This window comes from Babylonia areolata, chromosome 1, assembly GCF_041734735.1.
Source record: "Babylonia areolata isolate BAREFJ2019XMU chromosome 1, ASM4173473v1, whole genome shotgun sequence".
In the NCBI taxonomy this organism is placed as follows: Eukaryota; Metazoa; Mollusca; class Gastropoda; order Neogastropoda; family Buccinidae; genus Babylonia; species Babylonia areolata.
In genome coordinates this window covers 27,023,752-27,036,251 of record NC_134876.1, presented here as the reverse complement: position 1 = coordinate 27,036,251, position 12,500 = coordinate 27,023,752, and the positions used below count along the sequence as shown (strand labels likewise).

At 41.0% G+C, this 12,500-nt stretch overlaps 1 protein-coding gene across 2 annotated transcripts in view; it reads left to right on the top strand.

The window, feature by feature from the left end:
* The window catches only part of LOC143291680 (cGMP-dependent protein kinase 1-like), a 207,260-nt gene that overhangs the window by 105,864 nt on the left and 88,896 nt on the right, over positions 1-12,500 (top strand). The gene's annotated exons all lie outside the window — the stretch shown is intronic.

Genomic DNA, 12,500 nt, shown 5'->3' with positions numbered 1-12,500 from the left:
TCTCCATCCGACCCACAGTTCTCTCTTTGACACCCTCTGTCTCTGTCTGCCCTTTCCTCCCCCCCCCCCCCTCTCTCTCTCTCTCTCTCTCTCTCTTTCTCTGTCTCTCTCTCTCTTTCCCTGGTTTGTTTATTTTTTTTCGTTTCTGTCTCTGTCTCGCATCCACCCCCATCCCCAGTTGATGTGTTCGTCATTCTACCAGTTCCTCTCCTCCTCCTGCGTGCGTGCGTGCGTGTGTGCGTGCGTGTGTGTGTGTGTGTGTGTGTGTGTGTGTGTGTGTGTGTGTGTGTGTGATATCCACCGGATGTCAAACTCCCACATCCATCAGTCTGAGCTCTGTCATGCGCCCAGTCATAATAGTCTGGTGGACTGTGACCAATCGTTATCACTGACACAGCCAGCCACACACACACACACACACACACACACACACACACACACACACAGGGACACACACACACACACACACACACACACACACAGGGACACACACAGGGACACACACACACACACACACACACACACACACACACACACACACACACACTGAGAGACATAGATAAAGAAATAGAAATTTATAACGATCCTATTCCTACTCATGATAATCAACATTACGTTAATGAAAGATGCAGTCTATTCCATTTCAAATAAGAAAACATCGGTAGGAATTATGCAATTTCTAATGAAATGATTAAGCATCTACCAGATAAATGGATCAACATTCTTCTTAATATGTTCAAACGATGTTGGGACACTGATGTTCTCCCTAAAATCTGGAAGGAGTCAATAATAGTTCCAATCCACAAGCAAGGCAAACCAAAAACACACATTGGCAGTTACAGACCTATAGCACTCACTTCTCATATCTGCAAGTTGCTAGAAAAAAACACAAAAAACAATGTTAAACAAACTCGTCTACTACTGTGAAAAGAATAATGTCATCCCTGAAAATCAAGCAGGTTTTAAAAATAGAAGATCCACAATTGATCATTTAGTGAAATTAACCACTCAGTTTAAGCACCAATTTGTGTGACGAAAATGTTTGCTTGCAACTTCTTTCGACATCACAAAACCCTACGCCCAAGTGTGGCATTTACGTCTAATGTTAAAACTGAAGACGATTGGATTATCGGGACATATGTATAACTTCATAATAGACTTCTTAGAAAACAGAAAAGTTCAGACTAAAATAGGGAATATGTATTCATCTACACGAACATTGCAGACAGGTATTCCTGAGGGCTCTGTAACTGCTCCAATGTTGTTCAACATTCTAATGAATGATCTACCAAAAAAAACCAAAAAAACTAACAAAGAATGTTGTAATGGTTCAATACGCTGACGATATATATGCATGTGGATGAAAGTTACAATAAAAAAGAATACACCTGGCCGATATATGAATTACACAAAAAAAGCTATATCAAAATGAATTAAATACAGTAGCAAATTATATGAGCGAGAATGGTCTGCAAATATCAACCGAAAAAACACACTTGATGCTTTTTTTTTATAATGGATCAAGCCCAGCAACATTGCCTTCCTTTAAATTTTACGATAACACACCCTGGAATATAAAAAAGTAGTTAACTTCCTTGGAGTACACCTTACATCAAAATTAACTTGGAATCATCATATCGATTACATTTCAACAAAGGCCAGGAAAACATTAAACTTCTTGAAAAATATGCAAACAACCATGGAGCCAGGACATATTCACTCTACTACACCTTTGCACATCACTTGTTCGGTCAAAACTTTTATATGCACAAGAAGTATACTTCAGTGCACCGAAATATTTATTGAAAAGAATTCAAAGCATAGACTGCAGAGCATATAAACTGACACTTGGCTTACCAGTCCATGCTTCCAGTAAGAAAACGTACATTGCAGCGGGAGTATTACCATTGGAGGATCAAAGGGAACTTGCGTGTAGTAAATTTGTCTTGGGAAGTTTAACGGATGAAAATGATTTGGAATCAGAAATAACTCTCAAATCCGACCGCGATTTTCCAGAGAGCTAGATTTATATCCTCTCATACCACACTAGGAACATACCCGTCAAATATTTTAACAAATTCCGGCGTGAATAAAACCCCACATTTTGCTAAAAGGTCTGTGGTATCACCTACACCTGTACTATCTGACCAAAGATGACAGTATCAGTATCAGTAGCTCAAGGAGGCGTCACTGCATTCGGTCAAATCCATATACGCTACACCACATTTGCCAAACAGATACCTGACCAGCAGCGTAACCCAACGCGTTTAGTCAGGCCTTGAGGAACCCCCCCCCCCCCCCCCCCCCCCCCCCCCCCAAAAAAAAAAAAAAACAACAAACAAAGATGACAACATAAATTTGCTTACATCGCATGTACGAATTCATTTGGAAGATAAATGCCTTAATCATCTAAAGATACGAGGCTCATTCAATAAATAAGGTGAATTTTTCGGTATAAGGACTTCTAATACAGATAGAAGCTTACTTTTTTTTTCAACGTAGTCTCCCAGCACTGTCACACACTTTTCCCATCTGTGCACAAGCTTCCGTATTCCCTCAGCATAAAAATCTTTGGACTGATGTCTCAGCCAGTCGCTCAAAACACTTTTGACTTCATCGTCACTTTCAAACTTCGTGCCTCTCGTGAACGCTTTCAAGGGACCAAACAGGTGAAAGTCTGAAGGGGCAAGGTCTGGGCTGTAAGGGGGATGAGGGAGCAGTTCCCAGCCCAGCTCGTTGATGGTCTGCACCGTTCGGGCTGCTGTATGAGGCCTTGCATCTTTGGCACCCACCGGCAGCTGACCTTCGAGTAGCCAAGGTCATCATGGACAATTTTGTGTGCTGTCCCAACAGATAAGCTCAAAGTCCTTGCAATGTCATCCACTGTCACCCTTCTGTCAGACTGAATGAGGTCATTGACTGATTCGATCACCTCAGGAGACCTCACTTCTGTAGGCCTTCCAGGCCTGTCTTCATCCTCAACACTGCTCCGTCCTTCTTTAAACAATTTAGCCCACTTGTAGACATTTTTTCGGCTGAAACATGTGGCACCATACACAGTTGACATTCTCCTATGAATTTCAACTGGCTTGCACCCTTCAGCAACCAAAAACTTGATAACTGACCGCTGTTCAATCCTGGAGCATGCTTCTTGGTCGGCCATCTTTGTTAATCGCCAAAACTCTCAAAGTTTTTTTTAATCTGCAAAACAAATTAAATCCATGTGAAAAAGAAGTAAAACAAAAAAATATTTTAAAAAAGTAAGCTTCTATCTGTATTAGAAGTCCTTATACCGAAAAATTCACCTTATTTATTGAATGACCCTCGTATTTACAGACGGCTCTGTTGTAAATGATAGAACTGGTGCTGCTTTCGTTATTCCAGACCTTAACTTTCGAAACTCATTTCATCTGGGAGAGAATAAGTCCATTTTCACAGCTGAACTCACAGCAATTCTAATGGCTTAAAATTTCATGGTATCCTTTCCGAAAACTGTATTTCAGATTCTGTTTTGTGTTGATTCTAAATCAGTTCTTCACGCCATTGAACTAATAAAAGAAACGGTTAGGTATGAGCTCATTATTGAAATCAACCATTTGATTCACGAACTCTTACTAAGAGGCTCTTACATAACATTTTGCTGGATTCCTTCTCATTGCGGTTTTTACTATAATGAAAAAGTTGACATTTTGGCTAAAGAAAGGAGCTAGAAGTTCCATGAAGGAGTTAGATTTAGATATTTCGCTTTCACTTCAGGAATATTACACCATGGTAGAAAAAGTCCAATGGTCAAACTTTCAGCTTGAAGAAAAACACACCGGTAACTCGGAGTTACATAAGAATATACAGAGAATGTATGATTTCATGGGGAAACATTACCAAAATGATTTTCATGAGAGGTAAATCATTTCTCTAATCTGCAGATGGAAAATGAATTGTTTTAAAACCAAATATGTCAGCAATGTTTCTTGCATCTGTGGTGCTCACATAACAGCCGATCATATACCAATTTGCGATATGTTACAGTCTCACATCTCTGAACTGAAATCATCTTCAGTGTTGACAATCTTCAGCAGTCCATTGCTAATGTATGACTTTTTCAACTCCTTGTTAAATAGTTCAGTTGATTGGCTGTTATAGTTGTTAGTTTTTCATTAGAAATATGCTATATTGTTTATGCTTTTTATTTTAACAAAACTTAAATCAATCATTTTCTATATGTAACACACACACACACACACACACACACACACACACACACACACACACACACTTTCACTTACTCGCATGTGTACACAGTAATTTCTCTCCCCCCCCCCTGCCCCTGATTTAGTAACCCACTGTAACGTTTGACGTGCTCATGTGATACATGTGTTTTATGGGTGTGTGGATGTGTGTGAACTCAGAACTCATTTAGGCCTAATTGTCATAAAACCCATCAGATGAATTATGAACACTAAAAAAAACTAAACACAACAAACAAACTAAAGTTAAAGCAATGAGTTGTGAACATATGCAGGATATTCTACAAGACATAGATTGCGAACTTGAAAGCATTCATATATGTATTTGCCAGTTCTGGTTGGAAATAACTCAGTGGCCACAGAGAACTCGGCGTGTGTGTGTTGTGTGTTGTGTGAATTTTTGTGAATAAAACAACACACCCTGTCTTTCCTGTCAGCATGCAAACATTCATGGCGAGAATAAAAAGAAAAAAAGAAATACTAGTCCCCTTTTCTCTCATCTGTCCATATTCAGATTTTCTTCTTCTTTTTTTGTTCCCTTTTACTGTGCTCTTGTTTTCATCCTATACTTTCTACCCTTCCTTTTTATTCTTTTGTGCAGATTTTTAAATTTCACCCTTCTCTGTCCCCTCTCTCTCTCTCTCTCTCTCTCTCTCTCTCTCTCTCTCTCTCTCTCTCTCTTGAGTGTGTGCCTTGATCCAAGCCGACATGTTTGTGTATATTCCGACGCCCACCACATAACTGTTGGAGACCGAACCCGCTAACTGCTATTTAATTTCAAATAAAATTATTTTCTTCTTCTTGTTTTATTTTATCTTATCGTATTTTATTTTTTAATTTTTACTGTATTCTTTATGTCTGTATTTAGACTGGTGTGCTACAAGAAGAAAATAAATTGTACGGAACACTTTTAACACTCAGTGAACCAGCTGTTGTGGTCTAATGGGAAAATGTTCCGAACATTACTTTACACTAGTCAGACACTTTCAATGCTAAACTATCTAACTGTTGTGAACTGATGTGTGCATGTACCAAACATCATATAAAACTAGCCAGACTGGCTTCGGTGAGACATCTGAACTGAAACATACTGTGCTCATCTTCTCGCTTCTTGGTTTTAAACGATTGTGTTTACTTTCACATCGTCTCGCTTCTTGGATTGAACGATTGTGTTTATTTTCACATCGTCTCGCTTTTGGATTGAACTATTGTGTTATTATTATATTTTATCACTCCTGGATTGAACTATTTCGTTTGATATATTGCTGTTTTTATTATTATTATTATTATTATTATTATTATTATTACTTTTTTTTGTGGTTATTTCAGTGTTCACCCTTCCATTGACAAGCACCTTTAATCCACACATATTGACAATAAAAATGACCACAAACCAAAACGTATGGCCATCAAAGGAAGGCCTACGGATTGCCCATTTGAATATCAACCATGCCGTTAATAAAACTGCTGAAATATCCTCCCTACTAACTAACCATAGAAAGCCGTTTCATGTACTTGGACTTTCAGAATCGAGACTTTCCGAACATATCAGTGATGCTGACATGTACATCCCAGGATATAATATAATCCAAAATGACCCCACCAAAGCCAGAGAGACTGGTCACCTTGTCTATGTCAGCGAATCCCTCACCTTCAAACGTCTACCAAATATAGAGCAACACGATGTAGAATCACCGTGGATAGAAGTCAAGCTGAAGAAAACCCTCTCAGTTTTAATTGGTTTCTGTTACTGGAATCACGCAGAATGGGCAAACTGGTTAGACAGATTTACTGCAATGATAGACGCTGTCACTTTAGAGTCAAAGGAAATTATCTTACTTGGTGACTTCAACACTGACCTTATCAAATATATAAGCAGTGGAATCAAACAATGAGTTTCTTTAATCTACATCCGGTAATCAATACACCCAACAGAGTCACGCCCAACTCACAGACGCTCATAGATCACATATACACTTCCAATAAAATCAACATATAAGAGACTTGTGTTCCTGTCTTTAACTCTAGTGATCACTATCCAATTTGTGTCACATGGGGGGGAAAAGGAGTAAACGTTCCTAAACCAGGCCACAAAACAATAACCTATCGATGATTCTCAAAATTCAATGAGTAACTATTCATAGATGACGTGAACACATCCAGGCTTTCTTCTGTATACGATATCACAGACCCTGATTCAGCACTTGAATATTGGACTGAAATATTTACAGGAATATATATGTAACCGTGTGCCAGAGTGGTATATAAGGTGATGGTGCAAAAGAACTAAATGAATGATTGACTGAATTAATTAAAGGATAGCAAAGAATCCCCGCGCACAGGCCAGGAACATATAGAAGCCAGTCACAAAAGGGTTTTTCTATTGTTTTATTCACAATAGTTATGAGAAGATAAAGAGAAGAAGAAGATATAAAACAGTGCAGCGATGTGGCGATGATACCAGCTGTTGTGAGAACACACACAACACACACTGATTGTGACACAGCAAGAGAGAGAGCGGCTTCTTTCAGATGACTGGCCAGGTGAAAAGTGACCAGATGATCACCCACTCCGTCAATGTATGCAAGTTGAGCGAACTGCAATGAGGCTGGCCTTGCCTGTCAAACGAATCGTCCCCAATCAGACTAAATCTGATTAGAATTGGGTTTGTTTCATGGTATCTAAATGATTCCTGAACCGATTTACGTCTGATAGGTCGCAAAAGAAAGAGCTCAACACCTACTTTCTAATGAGTATAAAATGAAGTGTCGATTGTTTAAGATGAATTTATGATCTTAATTTAAGTCACCTGAACTGATCAGTTTTAGCGAGCTTAACGCGGAAAATTACAAACTGCATTAAATCAGTTTAACGTAGGCAAACACAAATGGAATAGATTTGAAGATGGAATTGCGACAATTCTGCCGGTATATGATACTTGTAGTTTACTGATCCAACGAAAGAGATATTTAATTAAATACAGTGAAGCAGAAACACAAGTTTCAGCTCACCCAATGGTGTCGAGCTACACTTAGTTGTGGAGTGGCTGCTTGACGAGAAGAACAAAATGGCGTAAGCTTAGCGTCAGCTGAAATCTTTAGACTGATGAACGATTAAACTGAAATCAAGTATGCTTCCAGCTGATGAAAGTGTGTGTAAACACAACAAATAAAATATTACAGTAACGATACAGAGACTTGATTTAATAGGTGTTTAGGAGCAGTTGTCTAAAAGGGGATTTGCATTCAAACCGGGCATTGCGTCACACATTACGAGTGAGTCATTGAAGACCAGCGTGTTAGTTGCGGAAAAGGCGTCTGCTGTGGCTCAGCTTCCAGCTTGTGCTGTGAGTTGAGTCATGGTCAGTAGCTACATCTTAAACACTTGGCTACAGCATGTGGAGTGATGGCCTAGAGGGAACGCGTCCGCCTTGGAAGCGAGAGAATCTGAGCGTGTTGGTTCGAATCACGGCTCAACCGCCAATATTTTCTCCCCCTCCACTAGACCTTGAGTGGTGGTCTGGATCCTAGTCATTCGGATGAGACGATAAACCGAGGTCCCGTGTGCATCATGCACTCAGCGCACGTGAAGGAACCCACGGCAACAAAAGGGTTGTTCCTGGCAAAAATCTGTAGAAAAATCCACTTTGATAGGAAAAACAAATAAAACTGCACGCAGGAAAAAAAAGGGTGGCGCTGTAGTGTAGTGACACGCTTTCCCTAGGAAGAGCAGCTTCACACAGAGAAACCTGTTGTGATAAAAAGAGAAATACAAATACAAATACAAACACTGTACAAAACTCTCTAGGGCACCATCTACATCCCTATTCAAACTGTTGCGGCAATCGAATTCTGTTTTGGATATCATGGCTCTCCCATATCTCAACAAATTCATTTTCGCGTTTCTTATTCCATACAAATCTCCCACTTACTCTACAATGACTTTGTCTTGTTTTTATATTACCACCAATATCTTTGGGATTAACTTCCGCTTTCATAACAACTGGTAAATGATCGGATCCAATTATATTTTCAACAACAAGCGATGCAATATGGACAGACAAGAACAGGCCAATAGATACAACAAAATAATCTACAACACTTTCGCCAGAAAAACCGATGAGAGTGCAGTTATCATCAAATCCTCACAAAGGCAATGTAGTATAATTCAATCAAACGTATTACAAAATTCAATTAATTGATTACCAAAATTATTCATTTCGCTATCCTGAGATTTCCTTGTAAACTGGTTGTGAATAGGAACAGCAGTTGGCTCATAGTCATTAATATAACCATGAAAAGAATAATTATTACAAGCAGATCTTGCATTGAGATCCTCACTTACCAGAACGTAGAAGTCATCATACGATTCATGCGAATCTGCCAAACATTGTTCTAACATTTCAAAGTCATATACATCCTGCAGGACGCACCACCTTCTTTGGCTTTGGACATGGGGGACTGGGATTTACTTTTATCCTTTGTCTGGTTGCCAGACTCTGCTTTTCCAGAGGAGTCAACGACAGACAGAGAGAGGGAGGGAGGGGGAGGAGTATGTGGTGGAGCGGACTGACAGGAAATTCGCTCTCAGAAAGGAAAGAAAGAATCTGAGAAGCAGTTCCCAAAAGGACGATAAAGCAAAGACAGCACACACACACACACACACACACACACACACACACACACACACTACAAATTAGGGGGAAGGGTGTACTAATGAAGGGGTAATTTCTTGCCTGTCATCAGGGTGTACTAATGAAGTGGTAATTTCTTGCCTGTCATCAGGCTGTATTAATGAAGGGGTAATTTCTTGCCTGTCATCAGGCTGTACTAATGAAGGGGGTAATTTCTTGCCTGTCATCAGGGTGTACTAATGAAGGGGTAATTTCTTGCCTGTCATCAGGCTGTACTAATGAAGGGGTAATTTCTTGCCTGTCATCAGGGTGTACTAATGAAGGGGTAATTTCTTGCCTGTCATCAGGGTGTATTAATGAAGGGGTAATTTCTTGCCTGTCATCAGGGTGTATTAATGAAGGGGTAATTTCTTGCCTGTCATCAGGGTGACTAATGAAGGGGTAATTTCTTGCCTGTCATCAGGTTGTACTAATGAAGGGGTAATTTCTTGCCTGTCATCAGGGTGTACTAATGAAGGGGTAATTTCTTGCCTGTCATCAGGGTGTACTAATGAAGGGGTAATTTCTCGCCTGTCATCAGACTCAATCTTTACATCACATCAGACTCTGCTCGTCATGCGGACCGCCAGGAAAGTTTGGTCAGCTTTCAGAGAAACAGGATTTCCCTTCCCGCCTCTCAAAGCCAGAGCTTGGGCAGTGAAGACGTTTCATCATACCAACCATTCAGCTCCAACTGCCGTGAATGACGCCACACTGGGCAGGGTGTCTTCAATCAATGCCCCTACCCCATCACCCGTTCACAGCGGAGCTAGAAGCCAGATCCGTGAAGAGAAAACACGCCGTGCTTCAGACGGTCAATAGTGAAATGGACCGTACGTTAGTGCCCTACATTAATCCTGACTGTAAAACTTTCCACTCACTTCAAAAGGACAGATCAGAGCGTTCACTCGCGCTTTTAGTGCTGCACATGAGACTTTCTTCATGGACTGGAGGAATAAATGGGAGTGGGACACACACACACACACAGGGGAGGGGGGCGTTGTAATTTTATTTCACCGTTTGCTTCTCAGTTTCGTTATCATAGTGATGGAGGAGTGACAGTGCAACTAGAACATTGCTCGGATGAATACTTATGACTGTTTTCATTTGTCAACGACCTTGAAAAAAAAGTATGTTTCCATTCACCATCGTCAACCTTTCAGGTGAAAAACGTGGGACTGTTTCCATTCATCATCATGAGCTTTTCGCCAGCAAGGAAGCAAACAAAAATGCCCAGGGTTGATTTTTGGAAGTGTGGGGGGGGGGAGGACCCGGGGGGGGGGGCAAACTCCACATTCAATAACCCTCATGGTGCTGTTTCCACAAGGAGGGGGGGGGGAGCTGTTGCTCCTGAGAATGACTCCTCCCCTTTTCCCTCCTCCCTCGTGGGTTCAGCCCTCCCGCACCTCTCTCTCCTCCCCCCCACCACCCCCTCTTTCACTCCCCTCCACTGTCCATTCCCGAGGTGTGGGGGAGCATCAGTGATCAATGGCTATCTCCAGCACCAGCAGCTGGTAGCAACATGTGCCAGTCAACTTTCATCTGGATTTTTCTAAATCCTGCAGTTCGTCTTTCTTCATGTCTTCTTCTTCCTCCATGTCTGCTTCTTCCTCCATGTCTTCTTTTTGTTCTTCCTCCTTGTCCTGTTCTTCCTCCATCTCTTGTTCTTGTTGTTCCTCCATGTCTTGTTCTTCCTCCACGTCTTGTTCTTGTTCTTCCTCCACGTCTTGTTCTTGTTCTTCCTCCATGTCTTGTTCTTCCTCCATGTCTTGTTCTTGTTCTTCCTTCATGTCTTGTTCTTCCTCCACGTCTTGTTCTTGTTCTTCCTCCATGTCTTGTTCTTCCTCTGTGTCTTGTTCTTGTTCTTCCTCCATGTCTTGTTCTTGTTCTTCCTCCATGTCTTATTCTTCCTCCATGTCTTGTTCTTGTTCTTCCTTCATGTCTTGTTCTTCCTCTGTGTCTTGTTCTTGTTCTTCCTCCATGTCTTGTTCTTGTACTTCCTCCATGTCTTGTTCTTGTTCTTCCTCCATGTCTTGTACTTGTTCTTCCTCCATGTCTTGTTCTTCCTCCATGTCTTGTACTTCCTCCGTTCTTCCATGTCTTGTTCTTCCTCCATGTCTTGTACTTCCTCCATTCCTCCATGTCTTGTACTTCCTCCATTCCTCCATGTCTTGTTCTTCCTCCATGTCTTGTTCTTGTTCTTCCTCCATGTCTTATTTTTGTTCTTCCTCTGTGCCTTGTTCTTCCTCCGTGTCCTGTTTTTCCTCCATGTCTTGTTCTTGTTTTTCCTCCATGTCTTGTTCTTGTTCTTCCTTCATGTCTTGTTCTTCCCTCGCATCCTGTTTTACCTCCAAACTGTGGCCAGTTTCAGATGGTTTCCTTTCTCACGTGCTCTGTGTCATCCATTATTGGTTTCTCACGTGCTGTGTGTCATCCATCATTGGTTTCTCACGTGCTGTGTATCATCCATCGTTGCTTTCGCACGTGATGTGTATCATCCATCGTTGCTTTCTCACGTGCTCTGTGTCATCCACCATTGCTTTGTCAACTGCTGTGTGTCATCCATCATTGCTTTCTCACGTGCTGGGTGTCATCCATCGTTGCTTTCTCAAGTGCTGTGTGTCATCCATCATTGCTTTCTCACGTGCTGTGTGTCATCCATCGTTGCTTTCTCAAGTGCTGTGTGTTAGCCATCGTTGCTTTCTCAAGTGCTGTGTGTCAGCCATCGTTGCTTTCTCACGTGCTGTGTGTCATCCATCATTGCTTTCTCACGTGATGTGTGTCATCCACCATTGCTTTCTCAAGTGTTGTGTGTCATTCATCATTGCTTTCTCAAGTGCTGTGTGTCATCCATCATTGCTTTCTCACGTGCTGTGTGTCAACCCTCATAATCTGACGGAGGCTGTGCAGCGTGGAGGCTGGTGGGGGTTAGCAGGATTCAATGGATGTGATGTGATCAGCATTCAGGACTGCCCAGCCTCCTTCAGACGTGCATTTGCATGTCTGTTTGTCTCTCTGTCTGTCTGTCTATCTGTCTGTCTTCCTGCCTGGCTGTTTGTCTGTCTGCCTGTGAATTGTACGTAGCTTTTATAGACTTTGAGACAGTTCTTTTATTCTTTTAAACAGAAACTTGCTTTTGCCGTTTTTACTAAAATATAGTGTGAACGGTAAAGCATATGAATGTATCAAGAGCATGCGCGATGGTGTTAAATATATGATTGTGTGTGGCTTTCAGTTAACAGATTACAATAACTGTACAGCTGGTGTTAAGCAAGGTGATGTGTGCAGCTCAGTATCATTTTCATTGTTTATGAACAAAATAGCTGTAGAAGTTATCAGTAATGGATGAAATGGTGCGACTTCTTTACTATAAAGCTTTTGAATTGTTTAATCTTTTACATGCAGATTATGCCGTGTTATTGCCTGAAACTGTCCTTGGACTTTTTTTTCATATATCATAATTATTATGTATTTATTTATTTATGTAAGCTTTTCTTTTTTTCTTCTTTTTTTCTCAAGGCCTGACTAAGCGCGTTGGGTTACGCTGCTGGTCAGGCATCTGCTTGGCAGATGTGGTGTAGCGT